This window comes from Budorcas taxicolor, chromosome 5 (genome assembly GCF_023091745.1).
Source record: "Budorcas taxicolor isolate Tak-1 chromosome 5, Takin1.1, whole genome shotgun sequence".
In the NCBI taxonomy this organism is placed as follows: Eukaryota; Metazoa; Chordata; class Mammalia; order Artiodactyla; family Bovidae; genus Budorcas; species Budorcas taxicolor.
In genome coordinates, this window is record NC_068914.1 from 126,272,440 (window position 1) to 126,298,753 (window position 26,314).

At 40.3% G+C, this 26,314-nt stretch overlaps 1 protein-coding gene across 1 annotated transcript in view; it reads right to left on the reverse strand.

The window, feature by feature from the left end:
- The window catches only part of STK38L (serine/threonine kinase 38 like), an 80,489-nt gene extending 54,457 nt beyond the window's left edge, over positions 1-26,032 (reverse strand). Inside the window, exons 1-2 of the mRNA XM_052639971.1 lie at positions 25,940-26,032; positions 20,399-20,474 (exon numbers count right to left, since the gene is read on the reverse strand). The gene's annotated coding sequence lies outside the window, so the exon portion shown is untranslated. The remainder of the gene's footprint in view (positions 1-20,398; positions 20,475-25,939) is intronic.
- Positions 26,033-26,314: the final 282 nt, after the last annotated feature.

Below are 26,314 nucleotides of genomic sequence, written 5' to 3' on the forward strand. Positions count from 1 at the left end.
ATAAGGCCTTCACGATGTGAGAAAGCATGGAATTACAAATAAATTCATATGCAAAGGGAGAGAGAAAGTAAGGTGCAGTAGATGAGATTGGAAAGAAAGCAGGGACCAGACTGAGAAGAACCCTGTAAGCCACACCAAGGAATTTGGAGTTTCTTGAAAAGCGATAAGAAAAGCATTTTAAAGATTTCTAAACCAGAAATGTTGTGATCCAATTTACATTTTAGATGATCTGCTGGAAAAGGAGTACAGATTTGGTGGTAGTTGGTGGTGTTTATAGAACAGAGGAGGGTAAAAAGGACGGAAATTAAATCTAGTATTTAAGAGAAAACTAAAATGATCCAGTCCATGGGGTCACAGTCAGACATCACTGCATGACTGAACTGAACTGAAAATGGTCAAGCAGGAGATGCATGAGGCCTTGAATTGAGGTAGATGGAGATTCCTGAGATTCTGCTCTAGCGGCACCCTGAGGTTCAGAACAGGGAACAGAAAGCATACTCAGTTACATGAGAAAGTAGTTGTTGATGTACAGTAAAGGCAATCGGTTCCTTCTCCAAAGTATAAATGAAGCAAAGATCTTAGAAATGCAGGTTTTAGGTACTCTGCTATAAGTCTGCTTCTTTCTTCCAAGATAATACAGAAATTATAGCATGAGACATTATCTATTCACCATTATTGAGGGGCCAGGTTCAAGCACAGTGCCACACATGTTGTTGTCATTGTTTAATTGCTAAGTCATTCTGACTCTTTTGTGACCCATGGACTATAGCTGCCAGGCTCCTCTGTCCACGGGATTTCCCAGGCAAGAATACTGGAGTGGGTTGCCATTTCCTTCTCCAGGGAATCTTTCTGACCCAGGAATTGAACCCACGTCTCCTGTGCTAGCAGGTGGATTCTTTACCACTGAGCCACCAGGGAAGCCCCACATACAGCAGGTGCTTAACAAATGTGGGTTATGTGTTGGATATGATGAGTTTTCATAAGCTAATGAAACAGTGCCACGTGGTACAGGTGATTAACTCCCTGCTCACTGGCCATATTAGCAATGACTTGATCAAGAGCACCAGTAAGGAGAGATGAAAATTATTGTCCTGGTAATTTTATGCCCCTCTGAGACCCTCCCCATAACCCCTTATCCCCTTCAGATTTTTAGACCATATCAGCAATAATCCCCACACAAGGGAATGAGTGGATAGTTCAGTTATTATTTGAGTCAGACTACACCCAACATGTAGACTATTACAGAAGATACTTTTTTCCTTATAAATTACATTGTATCTTTTATCTGAGCTCCCAAGGGGGCACTTCTGAGAGTAGAAGTCCTAGGTGCTGCAAACCACATGGAATTCTGTTTCAATTTTTATAAAACAAAAGCAGTATTTTTTCCCTCAGAAACCATTATCTTTATTTGAATAAAGATGATAAAAAATAAAGCACAGGAAGGGAGGTCATCTAAACAACATCTTGCTATTAATGACTATTGTCTGAAATTAGAAAATTCTGCCCATCTGTTAAGTATTTACTTTCTTATACTTTTTAAGATTTTCTCAGCAGTAAGCCTATGCTACTAAACATCAAAACTTCAAAATCTGATCATCCAATTTCAAACTCATAACTTTATAAAATGTTAATATCACTTCAGACATTACTGACAATAACAACAATATATAATTAATAGTAACGAACTGAGCATTAATCATGAGTCAGGTAACAAGCTTAACACTTTATATACAATGTCTCATTTGATTTTGATCCTCACATTAACCCTAAGGAGTAGTACATAAAGTTACTACCACTTTGCAGTAGGGAAAAATGGGGTTCAGAGACATGTACCTTATCTGATATGATATATCCAAAACAAGCCTGCTAGACTCAGTAGCCCAGAACTCTTCACCACTCTGCAGTACTCTCTCTCCCAAACCCATTTAAGGATAAAAAAAAAAACCCGGAGGCTCACAAAGTTGACAAGACTTGTTGAAGGGCACATATTTAGAAATGGAGCCAGCATTAGGCTCATGGTTCAGGGCCTCTACCACTCTACCTCTAATACTGGATCTGTTCCATGAAACAAATCATAATCACCCCACAGGAATCAACAAAGTATAAAACCCCCACCCTGTTAAAAAAAAAAAAAATCAAACTAAACAGGCTTTGTCAACATAGCATAAAGGTCATGACGTTCTTTAAAAACAATTTAAAAAAAGCTAGTAGGGTTTCTTTTTGACACATCAAGGGCATTTTAAACTCAAATCATAAAAGGAGCTAATTTAGAAAATAATGCTTCTCAGATGTCTAATTGTGCCTTTATTTTTGCTTTCCCAATATTTATTTACATGTTTCTTTTACAGTTCATATTTAATTGTCAAAGTTTTCAGTACTTCTCAGGGACTTGGGAAAAGGTTAATGAGCAACCTTCTGTTCCCAACCCACAAAGAAAACAATGTATACAATTAATCCTCATAGATCCTATTGCCAAGTAGCAAGCAAGTGCAATATCTCTCTGATGTATGGGGTGGGGGCGGGGGGACAGAATGGGTGAAAGAGGGCAGAGAGAAACATTAAAAAAAAAACAACCCACACTTCAGGGGCTCATTTCTTCCAAGTGACTTATACCTCATAGTTGACAAGATGATCCCACCCTTGAATACAAGGAAGTTGCACCCAGTCTCACAAAGCACAGATTCAATCACCCCAAACAGAAGTCTGGACTTCCCTCCAAGACAAATATGGAATTCAATCTGTGTGATGCTTTGAATGCAGCTAATTAACTTGCAATCCTTCATTATGACCAAATAAGGGAGGGAAAAGAGCTACCTTCCTGGTCCTTCCTTGAGGGGGAAGCGAAAGGAAAAGGCATAATATTTAAATCCCACAGCAAAGTTTGAAAACTTTTCCACTAAGATACACACCCTAGCTGAGTCATCATCATAACACCCTACAGTGGCTCACCTCAGTACTAATTACCTTTGTTATAGATGGTCATTCCAACTCTGCTAATTCACTCAAAATAGAATGGATAAGAAGCTATAATTTGTTTCACTCTTTTCACTTATTTAACTCTATAATTTTTAGAGCAAATGCACTGGCCTTAATTTATGTAAGTACTTAATCTATAGCTGAATGAATCAAGAGCCCACAGCTGAGTGAAAATTATATCTGAAAATAGCCACTAACCAAAGCAGTAAAGGACCCTGATGCTGGGAAAGATTGAAGGCAGGAGAAGGGGACAACAGGGGACAGGATGGTTGGATGGCATCACCGATTCAATAGACATGAGTTCGAGCAAATTCCAAGAGCTGGTGAAGGATGGGGAAGTCTGGCATGCTGCAATCCCTGGGGTTGCAAAGAGTCGGATATGACTGAGGGACAGAACAACAACAAAGCAGCAATAGCAACAAAGAAGATTACCTCATGAACCAAGGAGAATGTTTCAGATTCCAAACAAAGATTATGAGGGGCGAAATTTTCTTAACCTAAAGTTTAATGAGTGGACACTTTTCAAATATGTTTACCTATTTTCCCGAATAGTTGTATAAGATTCCCCTATCAAATCTTTTAGGAGGACTCCAACCAACCTCTAATCAGTGAGAGCTCTCTGTGGTATTTCTTAAGCCTTTCCCCCATTTTTCCCTTTCCAAATAGTTGACAATGGCATATAGGGGGGTGGGGGTGGCTCGGTGAATTAAAGGCTATGGAGCTCTTGAAATCTTTCACAGGCCACAGTCCACTCACAAAGATCCAAAGTGTTTTGATGTGAGCCTGACACACCAGACAACTCCAGTTCCAAGCTCTCCTCCTATTTTGATTCCATCCATCATGCTGAAAATGTGCTTTCCATTCTTTCACCACTACATTAAAAAACAATCCAGAGTTTTAGGTAAATTCTTTTAAAACTAAATGAGGTAACACTTCAGACACCAAGTCAGTAACTACCTTAGGAATCTACTTCTGAGACTGGAACTAGACTCACTGAATTTGAATCTGATCCTACTCTTGCTAGCTTTGGGACCTTAGAGAAGTTAATTCACCTGTCTGAGTCTTTAGTTTTCTCACTGATTAAAGAAATTTTTGTCGGTTACTACATGTGATGCCTTTAGGATAGTACTCGACACTTAAGTGGTCAATCTGGAGAAACTGTTATTATCAGGATCATTGCTGTCCATCATCACTGTTGTTAACTTGATAATCTGTTAACATACCCCTTTTACCATCCTTCTAGTATGTGGAAGAATCTATCAGGAGATAATCAGATTTCTGAACTACTGTTAAGCTGAAGAAAATAATCCACTAACAGCTTGGTCGGCAAGTTACGTATTTCAAAGAACTTAAGTCTGTGATTTAACATCGTAAGGACTCAACCACTCAACTATAATAATAGTTTAGGATTCATTTAAATCTCTTATGGGCAACTGTTACAGATTTCAGGCAGGCCCTAAGTTATGAGTGTTTAATTTTGAAATAATGAAGCCAAAGATATTTTGTCTTCAAAATCATTACAATACATCTGGAGAGATAGCTGCATCTTTAACTAGGCTACAACATAGAGAATTAAACTACAGTAATTTGAACAGGAAACAAAATAGGTTAATTTTTCCTGGGGTTAGGAAAAAAGAGCAGCAACAACAAAAATGATACTCAAGATTGAAAATTTATAGGTTATGAAATGTAACATTTGCCCCATGAATTTGCCATGGTGATCTTATATAAAACTTAATTTATACATATTAAAATACTAGGTTAAAAAAAATATAGCATCACAGAATGAAAAATAAGCTACAAACTAGCATAAGACATTTGAAACATAAAAATAAAGAACTAAATACAATGGTAATATAGTAGTAATAGTTATTCTTATACAGTTCTTACTAAGTATCAGGCGCTATTCTAAACCATACACATGTATCTTAAATACATAAAGAATTACTATGAATCAATAAGAAAAACACAAACAACAAAATTTTTAAAAGAGCAAAAATCCCAAATAGGAATTTCACAGAAAACAAAAATGGCCCATACACATAAAAGATGCTCAACTACAATTCTAATCAAGGAAATGAATATTAAAGGCCTGATGAGGTATCAGTTCACACACTAGATTCACAAACACTAAAAAGGCTGTCAGCATCTAGTTCTACTGAGGAAGCAGAACAATGAGAATTCTTATCCACTGCTGGTAAAGGTCTAAACTGGTGTAACTGCTGTGGAGAACAGCTGGATATTACTAAGCAAAAATGAATAGCCAATGACTAAGCAATCCTACTCCTAGGTATAAATGGAAAAGATACCCCTGCACAAATGCAATACCTAACAACATTCAGTGGACACTGTTACTACAGATAAAAAAAAAGTATGAAACAAATAGAATAGAATAGAAGATTCTATTATATGGTCTAATATATTCTATTATATTCTATAGACCATATATTCTATTATACGGTCTAATATAAGATCATCAATAGAAGTGAATAAAAAAAAATTCTGGTACATTCATCTAACTGAAAACTACACCACAGTGAAAACGAACAAGGTACCAGCACCTGGGTGAATCTCAGAAACATAAACTGGAAAAAAAGGAAATGAGTAAAAGAAGATTATGCACTGTATGTTTCCATTTATATAAAGTTCAAAAAAACAAGCAAACCTAAAAAATAATACTGACTCAATGGGATCTATTCCGAGGTGATGAAACTGTAAGTAAAAGCCAGGAAGTGCTAGCTGTTCAGTCACTAAATCGTGTCTGACTCCTCCGTTTACCATAAAATTAAAGACAGCTCGGAGGAGGAAGGGCATTCAGGAAGCTTCTGAAATACTGGTAAAGTTTTAGTTTTTAAACTCCCTGGAAGATACTTTGTAATCAGTTTCATTATTTTTCCTTATTTTGTACAGATATATTTTATATTCTAACATGTAACACACTTCAAAATCTTAAAAAAACAATTTAACATGTATTCCTTTTAGATAAGTCCTAGGTAAGTCTACATAATGAATCCATCATTGAAACAACATATACATGGCAGACTAGAAAAGTAACAATTTTAAAATAAAGAAAACTTTAAAATCTGCAGCAGAAACAAAAAACCTAAACTTTAAAATGGAACCAAACTGAATTCACAATCAGAAAAACAACACAGTAATAACTCAAAGCATCAGTTATTCAAGTGTGTTCTATAAACCATTTTTTTCTTAGATGTCTAAGGGAAAATGGGTACCAGGAGTGAAATAAATTTGAGGATTAATGGGTTAAACAGATAAATCTCCTAAGGAAGCAACAGAATTTCCTTAACTTGACTCTAGAATCTTTTAACATGGTGAATTACATAGTGATCTTTTAGGATTCATATTTCCTATAATGCAAACTGGGAAACATTTTATGACACAGAGGTCATACCAGAGAGCATATCCCCAAGCCAGGTGAGAGCAGACAATACTCTGGTGAAAGGTATTCAGATACCTAAGTCTTCAGTGGCTGATCTGTCCAACCCAAACCATGGGCAGTTGGGATCAAAACCCATAACCAAATACAACCCTTTAGTAACTAAGGGAACAGTCATTTCAAGTGTTACATGAACATGGTGACAGCTTTATGTGATTCCCTTGGGGGCAAAACAACATAAGCATAAGGTGCAACAGAAAAGATCTGGATGGAATATAAAAAATAAATCTATTTCTACAGCTTTTAGCAGGTCTTATTTGGTTTAGGTAGAGTTCAGTGGAAGGCTCCAGTAGAAAAATATGTTTCAAATCATACCTCTTAGTTAAAAGGTTTTTACACTAGGCTTCCCCTAATACAATTAGAAAGTTTCTAGTTTTCTACTAAAGTTTTCCCTAAGTAAAACAAATCTGTGAACTGGGTCAGCCAGTTCTTCAAAATGTGGTTTTATTACCATAGGAAAATAAGGTGATAATGCTCTTCAAAAGAAAACACATCCAGAGCAGGGGGCACAATCTCTGTCGGGGAACTAAGATCCCACATGCTGTGCTGTGTACCCCCTCAAAAATGATTAAGATTGACAAATATGACAGTGACAGAAGGAAGAACACCTGTCGTGTGGACATCCGTGGCCAATCATTTCATTACAACCAGATTCCTACTGAGAGCCAAATCACAGTAAGAAGATTCCAAAGTACGCACAGAATCAGAATTAAGGAAGTAAGAGGAATTGAGAATGTAATGGTCTTCTTTCATCCTGGCAATAACTGTTTTTTCTTTAATTAAGCAATCCCTATGTCTAGGCATTCTTCCAAGTCCTAGGGATACGGAGGTCTTTGCTTTCAGAGAGCTCATATTTAAGTAACAGCTGAAGAATATTTATTTCATCAAAGTTTACTATAATATTATTCATGGAGTAAAAAATTTCAAAGCAATCTAAGTGTTCAACAATAAAGCTGTTGATTAAATAACTATAAATCTAAATGATGGGGAAAATATAGTTTTTAAAGAATAGTACTTTTAAGCAGTAATTCAAGACATGGAAAAATGATTATGGTGCAACATTAAATGAAAAAAGCAGGCTGTAAAAGTGTATGTAGTGTATGATCACACGTGCATATGTGCATCACATGTATACTTACATATATGTATACATTTCCTACCCTTCTAGATGCATCAGAGAAAGCCAGAACGTCACCAATAATTATCTATTTTTCCTCTGCTATCTTTTCAAAGGTAACTGAAAACTTGATACCTTTTCAAACTTTGTAATTTCCTGAAATATCACTACATGTCTTTTATCACCAAGGCAGGGATTACTTTCAAAGTAATTTCAATCGACATAAATACCAGAATCTCTTCAGATTTATCTTTAAGAAGCCATCCATGAATGCCTGTTCTTGGCTCTGTCTCTGAACTTTCAGGGAGAGAAGTCACCCTTCCTTATGCCTGTAAGCCATACTCCACAAGGACAAGTAACACACCTTATTTCCTCATTCCTACTTCTTGCTTCTTCCTTTCAACTTAAACATCTTAAAAAAAGTTACACTTAATTACCTTGGAAATAAATGTATAACTCTTCCCCCACAGCCAGTCTGCTAACAACCCCATTTCTAGCCATGGCACCAACCTTTCTCCCAATCAGAATCTTGGAAAGCAGCCTTCATTCACCTCTCCCTTTCCCATTTCAGGTTCATTAATAAAATCTGCTGAAATCTCTCGCATCGCATCTTACTGCTCACCCATACTTCTGCCACTGGGTAGTCCAGGCCCTGACCGCACAAGACGGTGCGTGTGTGCATGCTGGTTGCTCCGACCCCACAGACTGTAGCCCACCAGGCTCCTCTGTCCAAGGGATTCTCCAGGCAAGAATACTAGAGTGCGTTGCCGTGCCCTCTTCCAGGGGATCTTCCTGATCCAGAGATCAAACCCGTGTCTCTTACATCTCCTGCACTGGCAAGTGGGTCCTTTGCCACTAGCGCCACCTGGGAAGCCCTACGTGACGGTACCAGCGTTCAAGCTGGTTTTCCTGAGGCCATCTCACCCTTCTCTAAATCACGGCTCTGTATACAGAATTTAGATGATGTCATTTGGAGGCTCAAAAACTTCGACGCTGTCTCCTTTTTTCCATTCCAATCTTAACTTCTTTGCTTGGCTTTTATTAAACCCCATAATTTGGCTCCACCCTAACTACTTAACTCTATTTTCCATTATTTGCCGGTCTCACCCCTCATCAACTAAGAGACATGCCATAATCAATCTTACCACCAAGCTCTGGAAAATCTAAACATAAAAAAGGCCCTTCCTTTCGTCTGTACATTTATTTTGAAAGCCTAATGGATTTCCCCTCTTCTACAAAGCTTTTCTTGATTTCTCCAACCTCATTTATGTTTCACTTTTCTGAACCTGTCTCAAGTGTGTATGTGTGTGTGCACAAGTTCTTCATCTATTCATTCACTGATGGACACTTAGGTCATTTCCGTATCTTGGCTAGTGTAAATAATGCTGCTATGAACATGGAGGCACAGATATCTTTTCCGGTTAGTGTTTTCGTTTCCTCTGAACATATTGTCAGAAGTGACTATGTAATTTTGACTTACTGATCAAGTGGACTTTAAGCTTAAAGTGGAAAAAGAGACAGAAAAAGTGCAGATATTACTGCAACAATGAAAGCACCCGGTCAGGCTCTCCTTAAAAAATGACAATGGTGAGAATGGTCTAGCAAGTTATTTATTGCAGAAGAAGAAATGGGAAAGGTGTGAGCAACAATGCAGCCTTAGATCCCTGCAAACTTATGTCCAGAATATGGGATTAAATAAAGAAAGAAAATTGGCATTATAAAAATAAGCTAAATATAAGTTATAATACCACTAAGCATCAGTGAGATTTGAAGGGATGGGACTTAGAAACATAAAGAACTGCTGGTCTGGATTATGTGAGAGGTTGAAGCTGACACAGAAAGAAACCAAGCTGTAATGGGGACTTCAACATTTGGGATATTTGCTAGAGCTCTCCTACAGCTAAAACTCAACGAACCTGATAATGCCTTGCTTAATCTCCATCTCTCACATAGGGAAAGAAACATTCTGGATAAAATACAACTACTGGGAAGAAATCAGCTGACTGAAGAGCAACGGTTAACTGGAAAACCTGAGAGAGACTCTCAAGTTGGCTACAATTGCTGGGGATAGGAATGTGGGACATGCTTAGGGAACAGAAATTACAAAAACTTCAGAGGAAAGAAAAGTAAACCCTGTTGAGACTCTAAAACGGAAGATGCATCATATGTTTTTAGGAAGTTCTCAAGAACAGAATTCTAGCTAAACAATACTTGATTAATTAATCCCACAAGTATTTACTGAGCATCTACTATGGGCCAGGTAATGGGACTTCCCCAGTAGCAAAGTGATAAAGAATCTGCCTGCAGTGCAGAAGCTGCAGGAGATGAGAGTTCAATCCCTGGGTCAGGAAGATCGCCTGGAGGGGAGCATGGCAACCCACTCCAGTTTTCCTGTCTGGAGAATCCCATGGACAGAGGAGCCTCGTGGGCTACAGTTTATCGGGTCGCAGAGTCAGACACAACCAAGCATGTAGGCACAAGGAAAATACAAAGGAAGTAGAAAACATGATTACTGCCCTGGAGATAGTGAACATTTCAAACTTGGTTGAAAGAAAATTTGGGCTTCCCTAGTGGCTCAGACAGAGAAGGCCATGGCAACCCACTCCAGTACTCTTGCCTGGAGAATCCCAGGGACGGGGGAGCCTGGTGGGCTGCCCTCTATGGGGTCGCACAGAGTCGGACACGACTGAAGCAACTTAGCAGCAGCAGCAGCAGTGGCTCAGACAGTAAAGAACCTGCCTGCAACGCGGGAGACCTGGGTTCAGTATCTGGGTTGGGAACATCCTCTGGAGGAGGGCATGGCAACCTACTTCAGTATTCTTGCCTGGAGAATTCCCGCGGACAGAGGAGTGTGGCAGGCTATGGTCCAGGGGGTTGCAAACAGTCAGACATGATTGAAAGTAAATTATAAACTGAAAATGAATTTAAAAGAATAACTAGGAAGATGTTTCATATCCACACAGGACTTGATAAAATAACAGGTTTAAACTTCTGGGTTTTAGAGTAAATAATTCTTAAAGCTACATCACTAGAATAATCTAGGAAAGAAGGCTGAGACAAAGTGAGAGAACTAAAAAAAGAAGAAAAGTGAGAAAGACATGTGGAAAGAGACAGAATCAAACAGCATGCCCCAGTTCATTCTAGTCACATAGAAAAAAGTACAACTTAAATGATTTGGTATGAAAAAAAAAAATGGAATTCTGGTTATAATGTGCAACACAGAAGAGGAGAAGAGTCTGAAAGGACTAGCTGCACACAGAGCTCTCCAACGAGCTGAGGTTTTAAAAGACACAGATAAAAGACAACACATAACATGGACGCCTGGAAAAGCAGCTCAGGGTGACATCAGGAAGCAAAAAGCCCACATTGAGCTGAGCTTAAGAAAACCATCAAGGGCTACCAAACGGGCTTTTGAATGTATGTCCAGGAGAGAAAATTTGCAAAAGGCCTGGGTACACTGGTTAAAGTGAATGGTGTAGTTAACACATGACAGGGAAAAGAGAATGACCTCTACTTTTATGTTGCTTTTTGAAATTTTTACACTTGAATACCACCTTACAGTTTACATGTTTCTATTTTACAACGTCCTTGAGAAGCAGGGCCAGCCCCTACTTTAAAAACTCTCTGTCCAGTATGCATCCCCCTCTTGAACTCGGCCTCCTTCCTTGGTCTCCTCCTCAGGATGAGGGCCGGAAGTGGAGTCCGTGGGGTGAGGGAACCAAAGCCCAAGACGGCAGGGGCCACAAAAGAGCTGCCCCCAGTGCCTTGCAGGTCTTCTAACTCAGCCAGCTGATAAGGTCACACACCAGGAATTTGCCTCTGAACTGCTGAGGACAAGTACTCTTTGATGGATTATGGAGACCTGAGAGCTCTGCTGAAAGACAGAATACAGGCCTCCCAATCCTCCAAAATGAGGAAAGAACATGAACATTACAAAATACTAACATGAACATTACAAAAGAGCATGGATATGACGAAACACTAATATCAATAACGTTATGCTTATCACCCAGCTTGAAGAATATTCGAAAAAACATCATAAAGCAGATGGTTTCTGAACAAAGATGGGTGGTCACTAAAAATCCACATGGATTCAGGAGGAACAAGTCTTGCCCAGTAACTCTACTTCTTTTCTTGGCAAACAATCTATGTGACTCTTTGAAAGGTATTTAACAAGCTTCACTCTCCAAGTCTTTCTAGAGGGCTAAGGGAGAAAGATGATGAAACATGGGCTGAGATGTGTTTATAAAGCAACAAAACCCAGAATGCTCATAGGCAAGTTCTATACAAGACTTATGGGGCTTCAACAGTTATACTAACAATGAACCAGATAAAGCTTTTAATGACACTCTTACCAAAACGTGAGGATGAATAACCATGAGCAGGACAGCAGAGTCAGAATCCAAATTAATTTTTACAGAAGGTAAAGTGAAGACGAGCTAAAAAGCCTCTTGATGAAAGTGAAAGAGGAGAGTGAAAAAGTTGGCTTAAAGATCAACATGCAGAAAATGAAGATCATGGCATCTGGTCCCATCACTTCATGGGAAATAGATGGGGAAACAGTAGAAACAGTGTCAGACTTTATTTTGGGGGGCTCCAAAATCACTGCAGGTGGTGACTGCAGCCATGAAATTAAAAGATGCTTACTCCTTGGAAGAAAAGTTATGATCAACCTAGAGAGCATATTCAAAAGCAAAGACGTTACTTTGCCAACTAAGGTCCGTCTAGTCAAGGCTATGGTTTTTCCAGTAGTCATGTATGGATGTGAGAGTTGGACTGTGAAGAAGGCTGAGCGCCGAAGAATTTATGCGTTTGAACTGTAGTGCTGGAGAAGACTCTTGAGAGTCCCTTGGACTGCAAGGAGATCCAACCAGTCCATTCTGAAGGAGATCAGCCCTGGGATTTCTTTGGAAGGAATGATGCTAAAGCTGAAACTCCAGTACTTTGGCCACCTCATGCGAAGAGTTGACTCATTGGAAAAGACTCTGATGCTGGGAGGGATTGGGGGCAGGAGGAGAAGGGGACAACAGAGGATGAGATGGCTGAACAGCATCACTGACTCGATGGACGTGAGTCTGAGTGAACTCCAGGAGTTGGTGATGGACAGGGAGGCCTGGCGTGCTGCGATTCATGGGGTCGCAAAGAGTCAGACATGACTGAGCGGCTGAACTGAACTTTAACAAATGAAATTTAATAGAAAGAAGGTAAAAATTATATTTTGATTCAAAAACAAATGCTAAGTATAAATTGTGATAAACTATTATATACATAAGGAACAACTAAAGATTTTGCTGAATAAAGCTTGACACAAATTAAAAGTATGGAAAAGCTGTCCTCAAAATTTACATGATCTCAATCTTAGGCTGAGTTAATAGACATAGATTAGAAACAAGCAAGATGAACGCCATACACTAGGCTGTATCATCGGAGAAGGCAATGGCACCCCACTCCAGTACTCTTGCCTGGACAATCCCATGGACGGAGGAGTCTGGTAGGCTGCAGTCCATGGGGTTGCTGAGGGTCGGACACAACTGAGTGACTTCCCTTTCACTTTTCACTTTCATGCATTGGAGAAGGAAACGGCAACCCACTCCAGCATTCTTGCCTGGAGAGTCCCAGGGACTGGGGAGCCTGGTGGGCTGCCGTCTGTGGGGTCGCACGGAGTCGGACACGACTGATGCGACTTAGCAGCAGCGGCAGCAGCAGCAGGCTGTATCATTGGGTTCTGACCTGGAGAAGTTTTCAATAGTTGGCAATGTGCTATAGTAAGTACAAAAGGACAAAGTAAAATGTCCTCACAATTTGAAAATTAAGTCACCCTCTGGGAGTAATAACAGCATGAACCAAAAGAATTAGAAATGATAATCAACATAAGTAATTCCAAGAAAAGGTATGATTGAAAATATTTGAGAACACTCAAACCCAATCAAAAGTGAGCAGGGTGTACTTTCTGGGAGGCTGGATTATAACAGAATGTGAATTAAGAAAGCTGAAACATTGTCAATTGTGTTTCTGTCTGGCTAAAGGAAAGACTATATTAACAGAAGGCGCTCAGTCACTCAGTCATGTCCAACTCTTTGTGGCCCCATGGACTGTAGCCTATCAGGCTCCTCTGCCCATGCAATTTTCCAGGCAAGAATTCTGGAGTAGGGAGCAATTTCCTACTTCAGGGGATCTTCCTGACCCAGGGCTCAAACCTGCATGTCTTGTGTCTCCGGTACTGATGGGTGGATTCCTTACCACTAGCACCACCTGGTGAGCCTGTTAAGAGAAGAATGTTACATTAATCTGTTGGGGGTGGGGACAGGAGCTTAACAAGCAAGATTTTGCCTGTATTCCCCAACACTGTCTGAGACAGAGATGGCTAACAATGTCCAGAGCACTGCTGGTAGGTGTATCCTTATTAAAAAGAGGCTCCATCAACTCTCCTGGCTCAGTGACACTCCTCATTAAGATGACCTATCTTGATTAGAATTAACCACTTCCCATGTAGACTGTCCTGCTGGGGTGACAGTGCGCTGACCAAATTATGAAGTTTCCGTTCTACTCACAGTGATATTAATAAATTCATTAGTTGACGTCTTGTTTCTCTGTCAGTCTCCTGGTCACTTGCTAAATATAAGTAGATTCCATAATCCCAAATATTTCTGGACACACACATACACACAAATTCACATTTATGGAACTGGAAAAGCAAAGTCTATACATTAAGTTGTGTCATTCTATATCCAGATACCACAAACCTGTGGAGTCCTGTTTCTCTGTATGAAAACTGTATTTTATCTTTATTTAAGAGAGGAAACTAACAAAATATAACACATGTGGAAGAGAGTAGTCAGGAAAGTAAAAAGTCTGAAATCCCTGATATTTGAACAAATTAAACGAACATGCTTATCTTGAGACAGAGATGATTGAGATAGCTGTCCTCAGTCGTCACTCTTGCTGTTGTTTAGTGGTTAAGTCGTGTCTGACTCTTTGCGATCCCATGGACTGTAGCCTGCCAGGCTCCTGTCCACGGGATTTCCCAGGAAAGCATACTGGAGTGGGTTGCCATTTCCTTCATCATTCTTTCAGTGATATAAAATTATCTCTAACTCTGTGATGAGAAACAGTTGAAATCTGAGTAATGAAGAGTTTTTCAATTTATACTGTCCCATGTCTGGACACATGGGAAATGTTCACAATGTTAGCTATGATTGTGTTGTATTACAAGATATTGTGGGAATGCAAAGGAGGGGTACCTAACTCTGAACAAGAGATGAGAGATCAAGGAAGGCATCCTCAAAAGCAGATACCTAAGCAGGGTATGAAAGAAAGCACAGGAGTTACCCAGAAGAGTGTGGGAGAAGGAATTCCAGAAAGAAGCATGTAAGATTCAAGGTCAGAGAAAGCTGCAGAGGTGAGTAGAGGGGGTAATGAAAGAGAAGGCTAGGAAAGCAAAAGGGCACCACTTCTTGAAGGGACTCAGGTCACAGGCCATGGGAAGGAATCTGGTGGAGATGATGGAGAATCGTTGGAAACTGTAACTGATGGGAGTTACATAATCAGATTTATGTTTGAGGAGAACCCTTTTGGCAACCACACATAAAACGGATTGGAAGAGCACAAGGCTGGTAGCAGAAAAAGACGGTTATTTCAATAATTTGGAGTCCACATGAAGATACTGACATTGTAGAAAGAGCCAAGCTGGGGACTTCTCTGGTGGTCTATGGGCTCAGACTCCATGCTTCCAGTTCCAGGGGCCCAAGTTCAATCCCTGAAAGGGAACTAGATTCCACATGCTGCAACTAAGAGTTTATGTGAGTGATAAACAAGAGGAGAGTCAAGGATGATTTCCAGCTTTACGGCTGGGACAACCAAAGAGAATAATACCGTGCACTGGAGGAGGTAAGAAGCCTGAGACAGATTCCGGGAAAGGAGAAGACAACACTGAGTCTTGTGGAAAAACACCCAGGTGGTGATGTCTACGAAAGAGATAAACCATGGAGTCTCAAGCTCAGAAAAGGGGTCTGGTTTGAAAGTCATCATCACAGAGTAGTCACTGAAGGAAGCTTCAGATCCTATGAGATCATCCAGTCCCCAGAGTGTGAGAAGTAAGCAGAGGGTTGGGGACAGAAGGCTGGAAAACACCAACCACTCAAGACAATGAAAGTCAGTGATTTCATGATCTGTTAAGTTTCTTTTCTTTGCAAGGAACTGAAATAGTTAGGCAAAGATTAAACACCCACTTACCAAGGATTAGGGGGAATTCACAGCACAGAAATGGACTATCTGACCTCTATAGGATCTTTCAACTCTGAAAATGAGTCAAATACTTTAATTCAATCTAGTATGTCTTACAATCTGAGGAAACTTTTAATTACCACTACAGAAAAACTAAAATCATACTTTTTTTTCCCATACTTATTTTAATTCTTTGGCCACGTTTGTCCAGGATGAAAAAACACTTTGAGGAACTAAAGTTTCTCGTTTGATAACGTCTCCGCAAAGGGAAGGAGTCCCTGACTGACCAAGACAGGTGAGCACAGGCTCTTACCTGATTTCCTGTTCTACGTTCCCCTCTACGGGTCCTGTCATACGGTTGGTATCAGGATGCAGTTTTACCCAAACACATGTGCCTACTTATTCTTCCTTTCCCTTTCTGTCACCCTGTGCCTGACTGGGGCTAGACTTAACCTATGGTTTTAAGTCTTAAAGGTTTTCCGAAACGTAGCTATAATTTCCACTAATATTTAAAGTGTATTGGCTTTTGTTTCCCTTTCCGCTCAATTCTAAAAACACAGAGACACAGGTATAAAAACACATTTTAAAAAATTAAATCCAGAAATGTCTGATTAAAACAAACTATCGTTTTGGGCACAACAATATACCCAGGGTATTTTTAGAGAGGACTAAAATTTCACCTTAAAAAATAACACTGGTTCTACCCAGAGACACTTGGAACAGGTGTCAGAGATATTTGACCTCTCTCAACCATATGCACCTTTCTCCTTCCCCCAGTCAACACCTGTCCTGCCCCCCTGCAAGCCTTCTCTTTCTTCTCGTGCCCTTGTCTTTCACTTTCTTCCTGGCAGTACCCATAAACTTTTATTACCACTAATGGCAGTAAAGCTAACACAGCTGCCACCCCCTCAACCCCCCACCTAGAAATACAATGGGTATAAATCTAACTGGAGCCTACAATGAACTTTTTGGTTGTCCTTAGAAAAGAATTTAACTATATTCTGTATCACTGACCCAATCCACAGGACAGAAAACAAATGGCTCCAGCAAATAAACTTTTGTGGAAAGAAACCACAAGTGCTTTTTAGCTCTAGCAGTTTAATGGGGAGGCTCAGAACCATAACTTGCAGATGCAGGTTTCTAAATGAGCAAAACAGAGAGAAACAGGACAAACTAGAGGTAATGGTTGACACCATTTGAAGTTTAGAATCCTACTAAGTAATTACCACACAATAAGCATTAGAGTAGAGAAGATGGGGAAAAAAAAAAAATCAAGGCTAGATCCAGAATAAAAGGACTTCAGCACTAGATATTACAATTCTGGGAAAGTTCTAGGGGCACCATAAAACTTTATGGGAAAGGTAAATAATTATGTTCCTCTCAAGTCAGGTGCTCTTGAAGCTGTGTTCTGATGCTGCACTCTCATACAACAAGCTTACTTGCTCCAGGCATTCATCAAAGGAAAGGGTTTTAGGATTTTTCTCCTCTCTGGCTAATGGTATCATTACCTTTTCTGTTTAATTTCACAAAATGAAAGCAAGAGACAATGTATCCCTGGCAGACGATTTGGGAAACACAGCAGAGGTGCTTCCATGAGGCTATAAGAGGCAACAGGAACATTTCCTTACAAAAGTTCGGAGTGCTGAAGCTAAAGAAACTAAATTTGGAAAAACATAGCCAATAAAAAGTTATTTTACAGGACAAGTTCATTTATTTTACCTAGCCTCTTGTCCCAACGCAAAGTAATCCCCGAACAGTCTCTCACATTCTATGCTATTATATCTTCCTCCTGCCTGTTGGCCAGAAAAACTCCTACTCACCCTTCAGGTCTAAGCTCCAACACCACCACCTCTCTGGAAACCTTTGATTCTCCCAAACAGGTGCTCCTTTTCCTTTCTTCCTGAGTGCTCCTTCATTACAGCAGCTATATGCTATTGCAATTATCTCTAAACCTTGAGGTAGCCCAGCAGTTGCCTGCCTGCTTTCTGAGGGCACAACTCGTCTTTCCATCACTGCATCTCCTGGAACAGGACACAGATCTCACATGTAATCACAGAGGCAAAGAACTCCCTATGTCTCAACATGAAGGGCCAACACTCACCCATCCAAGTCTCTCCTTTCCAATCCCACCAGGTTTCTTTCTTTATTTTTTTTAAATATAAATTTATTTATTCCCACCAGGTTTAGAATTTCACTATCAATCCTTTTGGAGAAGGAAACGGCAGCTCACGCCAGTATTCTTGCCTGGAAAATGCCATGGACAGAGGAGCCCAGTGGGTGGGCTACAATCTGTGGGGTCATGAACGAGTCAGACACAACTGAGCATGAGTGCAATCTCTTAGATTATTTAAACCAGCCTCTTCCTCGGTCTTTCCATTTCCAGTCCATCTTCCCTTGAATCCGTCCCATATACACTACCGTGTCTGTAATCTTACTAAAGTAGAACTTTAATTAAATGTACCAGGTTGAACAGTTGATGATGCAGAGAATGAAAAGCTGAAAAACACCTGTTCCCTAAGCTGAATGGGCTAAAATCCAAAAGGGCAGAGAAAGAAGTAAATAATTAACACAAAACTCATCAGGTGTTATAGAGATATTTCAAACTCATGCTAATCCCTCCCCTGGCATGTCTTTCACTCATAAATGGACAATTTCTATTTCACTTTATACAGGAAGCCATCCTAATCTCTCCAGCCAGACGCATTCTTTTCTCCCTCTGTTTCCCAGTACCCTGTTACTTGCTTATCACTTTCTGCTTGATTTACACTTATTTGTACTCATACATTAGGTCTCTTACTGGATTGAACCTTCCTAAATAGAAGGGCAATCCCTTTCACTTGTCTCTATTTTGCTGTGGTACCTAATAAAAGTGTCCAGAATATAGTTGATAAATGTTGAACTGTGATGATTAAGCTCATGAAAATATTATGAGTCTGTGATTCCTTGAGGATTTGCCAATATTAAGAATATCAGTGGGTCAAATAATACACACAATTCAAGACTGAAATTTTTTCACTCTTGCCACCAAAATAGAAAGTCTATTCTGTTTGGCAAAGTAATAGTGGACATAAGGAGAACATCCTCAACCAGATTTGAAAGATGTGTCCAAATGCAATGGATCACTACTGTAAAAACACAACAAAAGGTAACTCCCCAGTCTCTAAAGTCAGCCCCTGCTTACACATACAGACTCATCATGAAGGGCAAACATGTTATGGCGTTTCCGTAATGGGGGCAAGTCAATGGATAAGTGCTCAGCTAAGTAAAAATGTCCACAGCTAGGCAAACACTAAATTTAATAAAGCAAGATACAGGTACAAGATAGTATTTCAAAAATGGATCATTCAATAAACTCTCTGATCACTCAAATTCCATAGGTGAATACTTGCAGCTTGTCCATCCTTTAAAGCTTATCATCGGTTTCCTAAAACAAAGCTACTGGAAGACTCCTCACCAAGCCCTCCTTCTTTAATTTCACTTTTGAAACAATATCTATCCTCCCTCCACCCATTCCTTCATCATAATTAATCTAGTTAAATCCAACAGCTGTGTGCAGGATGAGGCAGATAGAAACTTAACTATCACTCACCTGACCTGTAAGAACTGAGGACTTAAAACAGCCTATGACTCAAAATGCAAAACTAAAATTCCAATTTCTCAATTTTGACCAAAAAAGTCCAAAACTGTAAGACCCTTTAGGAAAATGCTGTGCTACAATGATATACATCTGCTCCCAACTGGTGTGAAATCAGAACATTTGATCACATCATTTATTTCAGCATTAAAATCGCTGAGGCCCAAAACCGTCTCATCAACTAACTTTGCAGACGCCTTAGCAAACTACCTTTGGCAGCTTTTAATCTAAAGACACAAATTTAAGTTTGCTTTGAGGATTAACCAAGAAAATGTCTAAAAATGCTTTATAAGACTCTAAAGCACAATACAAACTAAGGTGTTACTAGTGTTCTTCTTATAGTTAGCTCTCGCCAAGAGCAGGTCCCCCTTTATAGGAAATCTGAGCAGAGCTGAAGTTATTTCTGTACACTTTTCCCAAAGGAATTTATGTTCTATATAAAAAATGTAAATAACTCCTAAAAAAAAGGAGGGAGGAGAGGAAAGGAAACAAAATTCAAGTGAGACTAGAAGGAGGAGGTAAATTAAACAGCACAGGAGAAGTTTTTTGTAATAAAATAAAGCAGTATAAGAGAAAGCAACCCTGGATCTCAGAGATCAGTTTCTAGCCCTGCCACTGAATTATCTACTCAGCTACTCCTGTGGCCCTGGTCCCTTCACCCCACTAGGCTCCAGTTTCCTTGTCTGTAACTAGAGATAACAGCTCAGACAGTTGCTGTGGGATTAAATGAGATAATATTTATATAAAGTACTCAGTACTATATCTGGTACATAGTAAGTATTAAGCAAATAAATGATTACTGTTGTGGTAAAATTATTACTAGACCTGTACCCTGATTGGTGACATTCAGGAAGAAAAAGGAGCCAAGAACATGTCAGCAGGGAAGAGGAAATACAGAGGGCTAAGTCTATATTCCACTGCTGGGCAACAACATTTGGGAAACATGGATTACCACAATGCATTTTTCATATTAAATACACAAATTACTTACTGTGTTTCCAGGACTGCTGAAGAATCTAGAGAAGTGTAACCAAAATCTCCAAGTCATAAAAGCTGAAGAGCAATGACTGTATAGAAGGAGAACAGGACAAAAAAAAGTGCTTAGTGATGTGCAACTTTCAATTTTCCAAATATTCATAGACAGAATGAAAGTGAGGCTCCATAGCAAAGCTACCACAACTCTGCTGACCCAAAATAGATGGTATCAGAATCATGTAGACTCATTTCAGTTTCTGCCATCTTGTTTTTTATTCTGGGGAAGTGGCTGTATCTGTGATTGATTTTGAGATGGGGTGGGTGGGTGTGTGTGCGCGTGTGCGCGTGCACATGCATGCGCTCAGTAGCTCAGTCATGTCCAACTCTATGCAACCCCATGGACTGTAGCCCATCAGCCTTCTCTGTCTATAGGATTTTTCCAGGGAGGAATACTGAAGTGGGTTGCCATTTCCTCCTCCAGGGAATCTTCCTGACCCAGGGGTCGAACTCGCATCTCCTGCATCTCCTGCATTGGCAAGTAGACTCTTTACCAGTAGGGTCACCTGGGAAATCATTATTAACACCATCATATTTGATAACTGCAAAAACAGTAAAAGTGTCCTAAAATTAGGAAGAAGAGGAATCGAATCCCCTCCTGAAGCAGATGAAGAGATAGCAAATAACTGTAAAAGGTGAAAAACAATGGACACTGCCTTTGCAAATGAGCTCAGCATCTTAAACACTCTAACATGTGAAAAGTCTGCACCCATGGATGTTAAGACCCATGTCACCAATCAGAGATTTGATGTGAAAGTAAGTGAAAGTGTTAGCCACTCAGCTGCATCTGTTTGCGACCCCATGGACTGTAACCCACCAGACTCCTCTTCTGTCCATGGAATTCTCCAGGCAAGAATACTGGAATGGGTAGCCATTCCTTTCTCCAAGGGATCTTCCCAACTCAGGAATCAAACCCAGGTCTCCTGCATTGCAGGCAGATTCTTTACTGAGCAATATGGGAAGCCCTATGGAACCAATAAGAATCAGCAAAAGACCAGGAAAACAGGAAACGTTCCATATGGCTGGCCAGAGAATCAACACCCACTTGGGTGTCAACCTGTCTAGGGTTACTTCAGGGGAAGGCAAAGAGCTTGTTTAAGAATTTAAAAGCTGAACACAGTACAAATACTACTGTCATAAGCCACAGACAAACTGCCAAAGTTCGAGGCCTTTCTGAATTTACACAACATGAACATGAACGGTCAACTCACTATCTGACCTGTAACTGCTAAGGAGGTGAAGGTATGTCTGGTTTCCCTTTGAGTTTGCCCAACTCACACTCCTCCTTACTGAGAATAACCTTTCAAAATAAAACCTGTACTTAAAGGAATGTGTAATTTTTCTTTTTTAATAACAAAGCAGAGTAGACTTAAAAGCATCTCCCTGAAATTATGGGCTGAAGATCCCCCAAATTTTGTCAATCAGGCGGTGATAAATGGAAATAATATGCCATCACTACTAATTCAGGCTGTGTGGAAAAACATTTTTTTAAAATCTGTTTTGCAATTTGTGTCTTACTGTAATAATATAAATACATTAGGCTCTAAATCCTGGATTTTGTTCTGCCACTTTTTCCCATTAGGTTGTAAGCTTGTCAAGGTTTCCTACAATCTACCACACTCACAGAAGGAGAGGATACTTATATTCATTCATAAAAACTGTGCCACTAGAGCTCTACTTAATACTACAAGTACAGCTGATAAGGGCTCTGACAAAGGTCTGCACCTTGCTGGGAGGAAAGGACAGCTAAGTATCCATATGGTTAGTATGGTCTAACGATTATTTTTTTTCCCTTATCTTTAAATTCAATTTAAAGTTACTTCAATACCTAACCAACAAGTGCAAACCACTCCTGAAACTTCATAAATAAAATCAGTTGGACCATTCATTCAACAAAGATGCATTTACCAAGTAGGCTTGTACTGGGCCCAGTGCAATTCTACAGTACCTTTTATTTCACAACCCCAAAGAGCTTTCAAAGTTGCCCTAACATAAAAGTATCAGTGACTGAAGTTCTCTCATTTTATACACGTACAACAATATTCAAAACACTGATTCAAGTGTTCAACACTATTCAAATTCACTGATTATAAATTTAACTGTTGTGAAAATAAAAAATAAAAAGGGCTGCTGAGACTGACGTTCAATAATTAACTAAATTCCAACTTCCCAATTCAATCCAAAAAATACCCAGTGCCAAGTGGTTTTAAAAAATTACAAGCCAAAATATACAATGATTCAAACATTCCACAAGGCAAAGGAATTAACATAGTTACAACTTCTCTCTTGTAAACCCTTGCGGGTACTGCTACTAGGTAATGAATCAAATTTATCAAAACCCCACTCAAGGATTACACTTAATATGCACCAAGAGCAATTTCTAAAACTGGAGTCAGTATCTAACATGCCAAAAATAACGTATTTACCTGGGTTTTCACCATTTTGGAGCTCTTTCTAGAAAACATATCCCTAAATTTAGGTGTCAGAAGAACGCATTTTCCCAAACCAACATCATCAAAAGTGGGAGAAAAATCAAGGAGACTGGTTAAGCACAGGGATACAAGTCAGAATTCTTGGGTGGGAACCCCTGCTTTACCATTTTCTAGATACCTCAATTACTCTGTCTGCAAAATGGGAATAAAAACACCCACTCCACAGTTGCTGGAAGGATTAAACTGAGGTAGATTAGCATGGTAACAGCTTAGGAGCAAGCAGCATTATATAAAGTGTTTGCTTATGATGATTATCATATGACTAGATCATCTCAATCATCTACACAAATGCCTTTCCCTGATGAAAGCCTTCTTTAATTGGTCTAGTAAAATTTAACCCCTTCCTCTTTGGCTTCCCCACAAAATGGATTGTGTATTATAGTTATTTGGGAATATCTTCTTCCCATCAGGCTGAAGAAAACGACCACAGTTCATCTGAGTGCACAGGGCAGCAAATACTACTCATTGTTGCCCTTCAGTTTCCTCTCTCTAAAGGTTCTGAACAATAATACTGTGTCAATCAATTATAAAACATTTACCTGGAGAAAGGAGCTTTATGTAATTAGCACACATCAGTACCGGACATACCTAGGTCAACACTCTCTTAAAGACTTAAACAAAAATTTGGGAGGTGGGGAAGAAGGATTCACTTAATATCTTTTAACTACTGACCAAGGTTATCTTTTTAAATTAATTCTTAAAATTTCTTATGCTTTAAAAGCTCTCTCATTATTTCATTCAAAAAGTCTATGGTGTTTTTAATATAAAAATACAGTAGCATAATTTCCACATATGTCAAGTCAACCTAATCATAACTTACCCATCTGCTAATTTTAACATAATCTTGGGGTTGCTAGATGACAATATGCTTGCCTGATTCACCCTCCATTGTTTATGTAAAATAAAACCATTTTCACATTACATTGAGATGCAAAACTTTCTGGCTTTGATTTGTGCCCTTTTCCATCTCTCAAAAAAGTGCCACACACAGGCAAAAGAGCCTCCAACTGATCCCAGATCACTGAGAAAACACTATCTAAAGTGTTATCCAACTTTGCTAACATGATGCTGCAGCCCTAACTTTGAGAGGACAGAACTTTCCTGAGAACAAATGGCTGAACTGAGGCTGCTGCTTTATTATCCCTTTCTACAAACTACGATTCTTCCTTTGTTTTCATAGCGTGTTACCTTTAGAAATTAATTTTTTAAGCATAAAAACTGTTGGGGACACCTTATTTGCACAAATATTTCTGGTCTCCACTCTATGATTTATTTAAAGTGAAACTCAAAAACAAAAGGCTAAAGAAGAATCGCACTAATTTAATGTGGTTTTTCTAAGTCTAATTTTTTTTTCATTCCCCAGCGGCAGGGGCTTCCAAAGGATTACAAAAACAACACCCAATTTGTAAACGGGGAATGTTATTAGCCATCTTAACAAGGAGAACACCATAAACGCTAAGCCAGATTAAACAAACAAAAAAAATTTTTTTTTATCCATTGTACTTCCTCTGAGATCAGAATCTTTTACAGAAAGGTACTTTGACGATTCTATGCAATGAACAAATGTCATCATAATTTAACATCCTATTCTGGATGAATTTCTCTCCCCTCACATAGTCACAAGAATGGTCAGTTCACATACAATACCTCTCAGCTACTGGATAGACAGTATAATAAACTTAATTGTTTTATATATCCTGAGGCATACAAAGAAAAACCAAACACAAAGAGGCTTCCAGTACCTTACATACATTTATGACCGAGACAAAGAACTTTCAAAAACCTGCCTTCAGTAAGCAAAACTGGGCTTAAACAACAATAAACCCTGCCTTAAAGTAAGGAGACCTGGCAAGTATTAAGGCCTAACCCCGTCCCCCACTCACAGCCCCTGAAAGACCAAGTCTCACTCCCAGCTTACAGCTAGGAGGCATAACTGAAACACTTAAAGCTGTTTCCTCAGATTTTAGTAGTATTAAAGCTAATACTCAGGTCACCTTTTCCAAGCAATTGGCTTACATCAAAACTTATCGCAAGTTGCGTGAAATAGACAGGAGCGTTGGCTCTGCATTTTATCAAGTGAGGAACACCAGCATCATACTTTCTGGACCAGCCAATACTCCCTGCACCACCAGCTCTCCCCGTCCCCCTCCCCATTTCTTTTTAAGTCTTTCCTCCAAATCCACAATTCGAAAAGCGGTCTCATAAAACAAAAGTAGTATCAGTAAGCGGGAGGCCACCGATTTTGAAAATAAAGTTAGTTCTTTTGCTCTCTACCTGGCAACTTTTAAGGGTGAAATGTTTCCTTCCTCCATCGAACACAACCTTCCCTATTTTTACCCATACCAACCAACCACTCGTTCGTCCCCTCGTAGTAAAGGTGAAAAAAAGGGAGTGGGAGAAAATGATGGTGAAAAGAAGGGTCTAGGATTCCACCGGTAGGGTCCGATTTTGAGAGACCGGCTTTAAACACTCCTTGGCTTCTGAGAGCAGGACGGCTTTTACTGTGTCTATTTGAGAAATGTTTAGGAATCTGACGCATCAGTTTTTAGGAATGGTACACAAACAGCCCCCACAATCTAAGAGCCATGCCCAGAATCCTTCTCGCTGGCATCGGCTGGAGGGCACGGGACAGGAGAGCAGGGGATACAGGGGAAGGTCCTCACGACATTTGTTATTGTTTATGAAGCCCAGGCAGGGACAGAGAGCCCGGGGCTCCGGGACAGCGGAGGGGAGAGGCCAAAGGAGCCTGGAAGGACAAAGACTCCTCCCCGGGCCACAGGCCACCTCTCCGGACACCCGGGGCCACTATCACCCCAAGGAACAAGAGGGCCAAGGCCGTCACCGGAGCTTCACCGGAGATATTTCCAGCCTCGAAATCAGCCCGGCTTTTCCTGGACACCCTAAGACACATAAGATCTTCTCCTGATCCGGCTCTCAGAGTTGCGGCCGGAGAGGCAAGCCATACCCCTAGCCTCCTCCGCGAAGAAGCGCCGCATCAGCGCACTCACCTGCCTCCGGTCGCGCCCGCGGCCGGCTCAGCCTCCGCACGGACCGCAGCCGGCCCGGCGACCGTCTGCTCCCTCTGCCCGCTCCGCCCTCGCCCCGCCCCCGGGAGGTGGGACCCGCCGCCGCGACGCCGGAATCTCGGGGCGGCCTCCTTGAACTCTCGCGAGCCCTTCCTCCTCCGCTTCTAGGAGGCTCGGCTGGTCCCCGACGTCATACGCACCACAGCCGGAAGTAGCCTTCTGTCGTCAACGCAGGCACCCCGCCAGACACACGCCCCACCCACCTGCGCCCGGTAAATTCCTGACTGGCCCTGAAAGAGTTGTTCCAAGAGTGACCGCCTTCCTTCCTCATCAGCATCACCTCACCTCCCTCTTCTC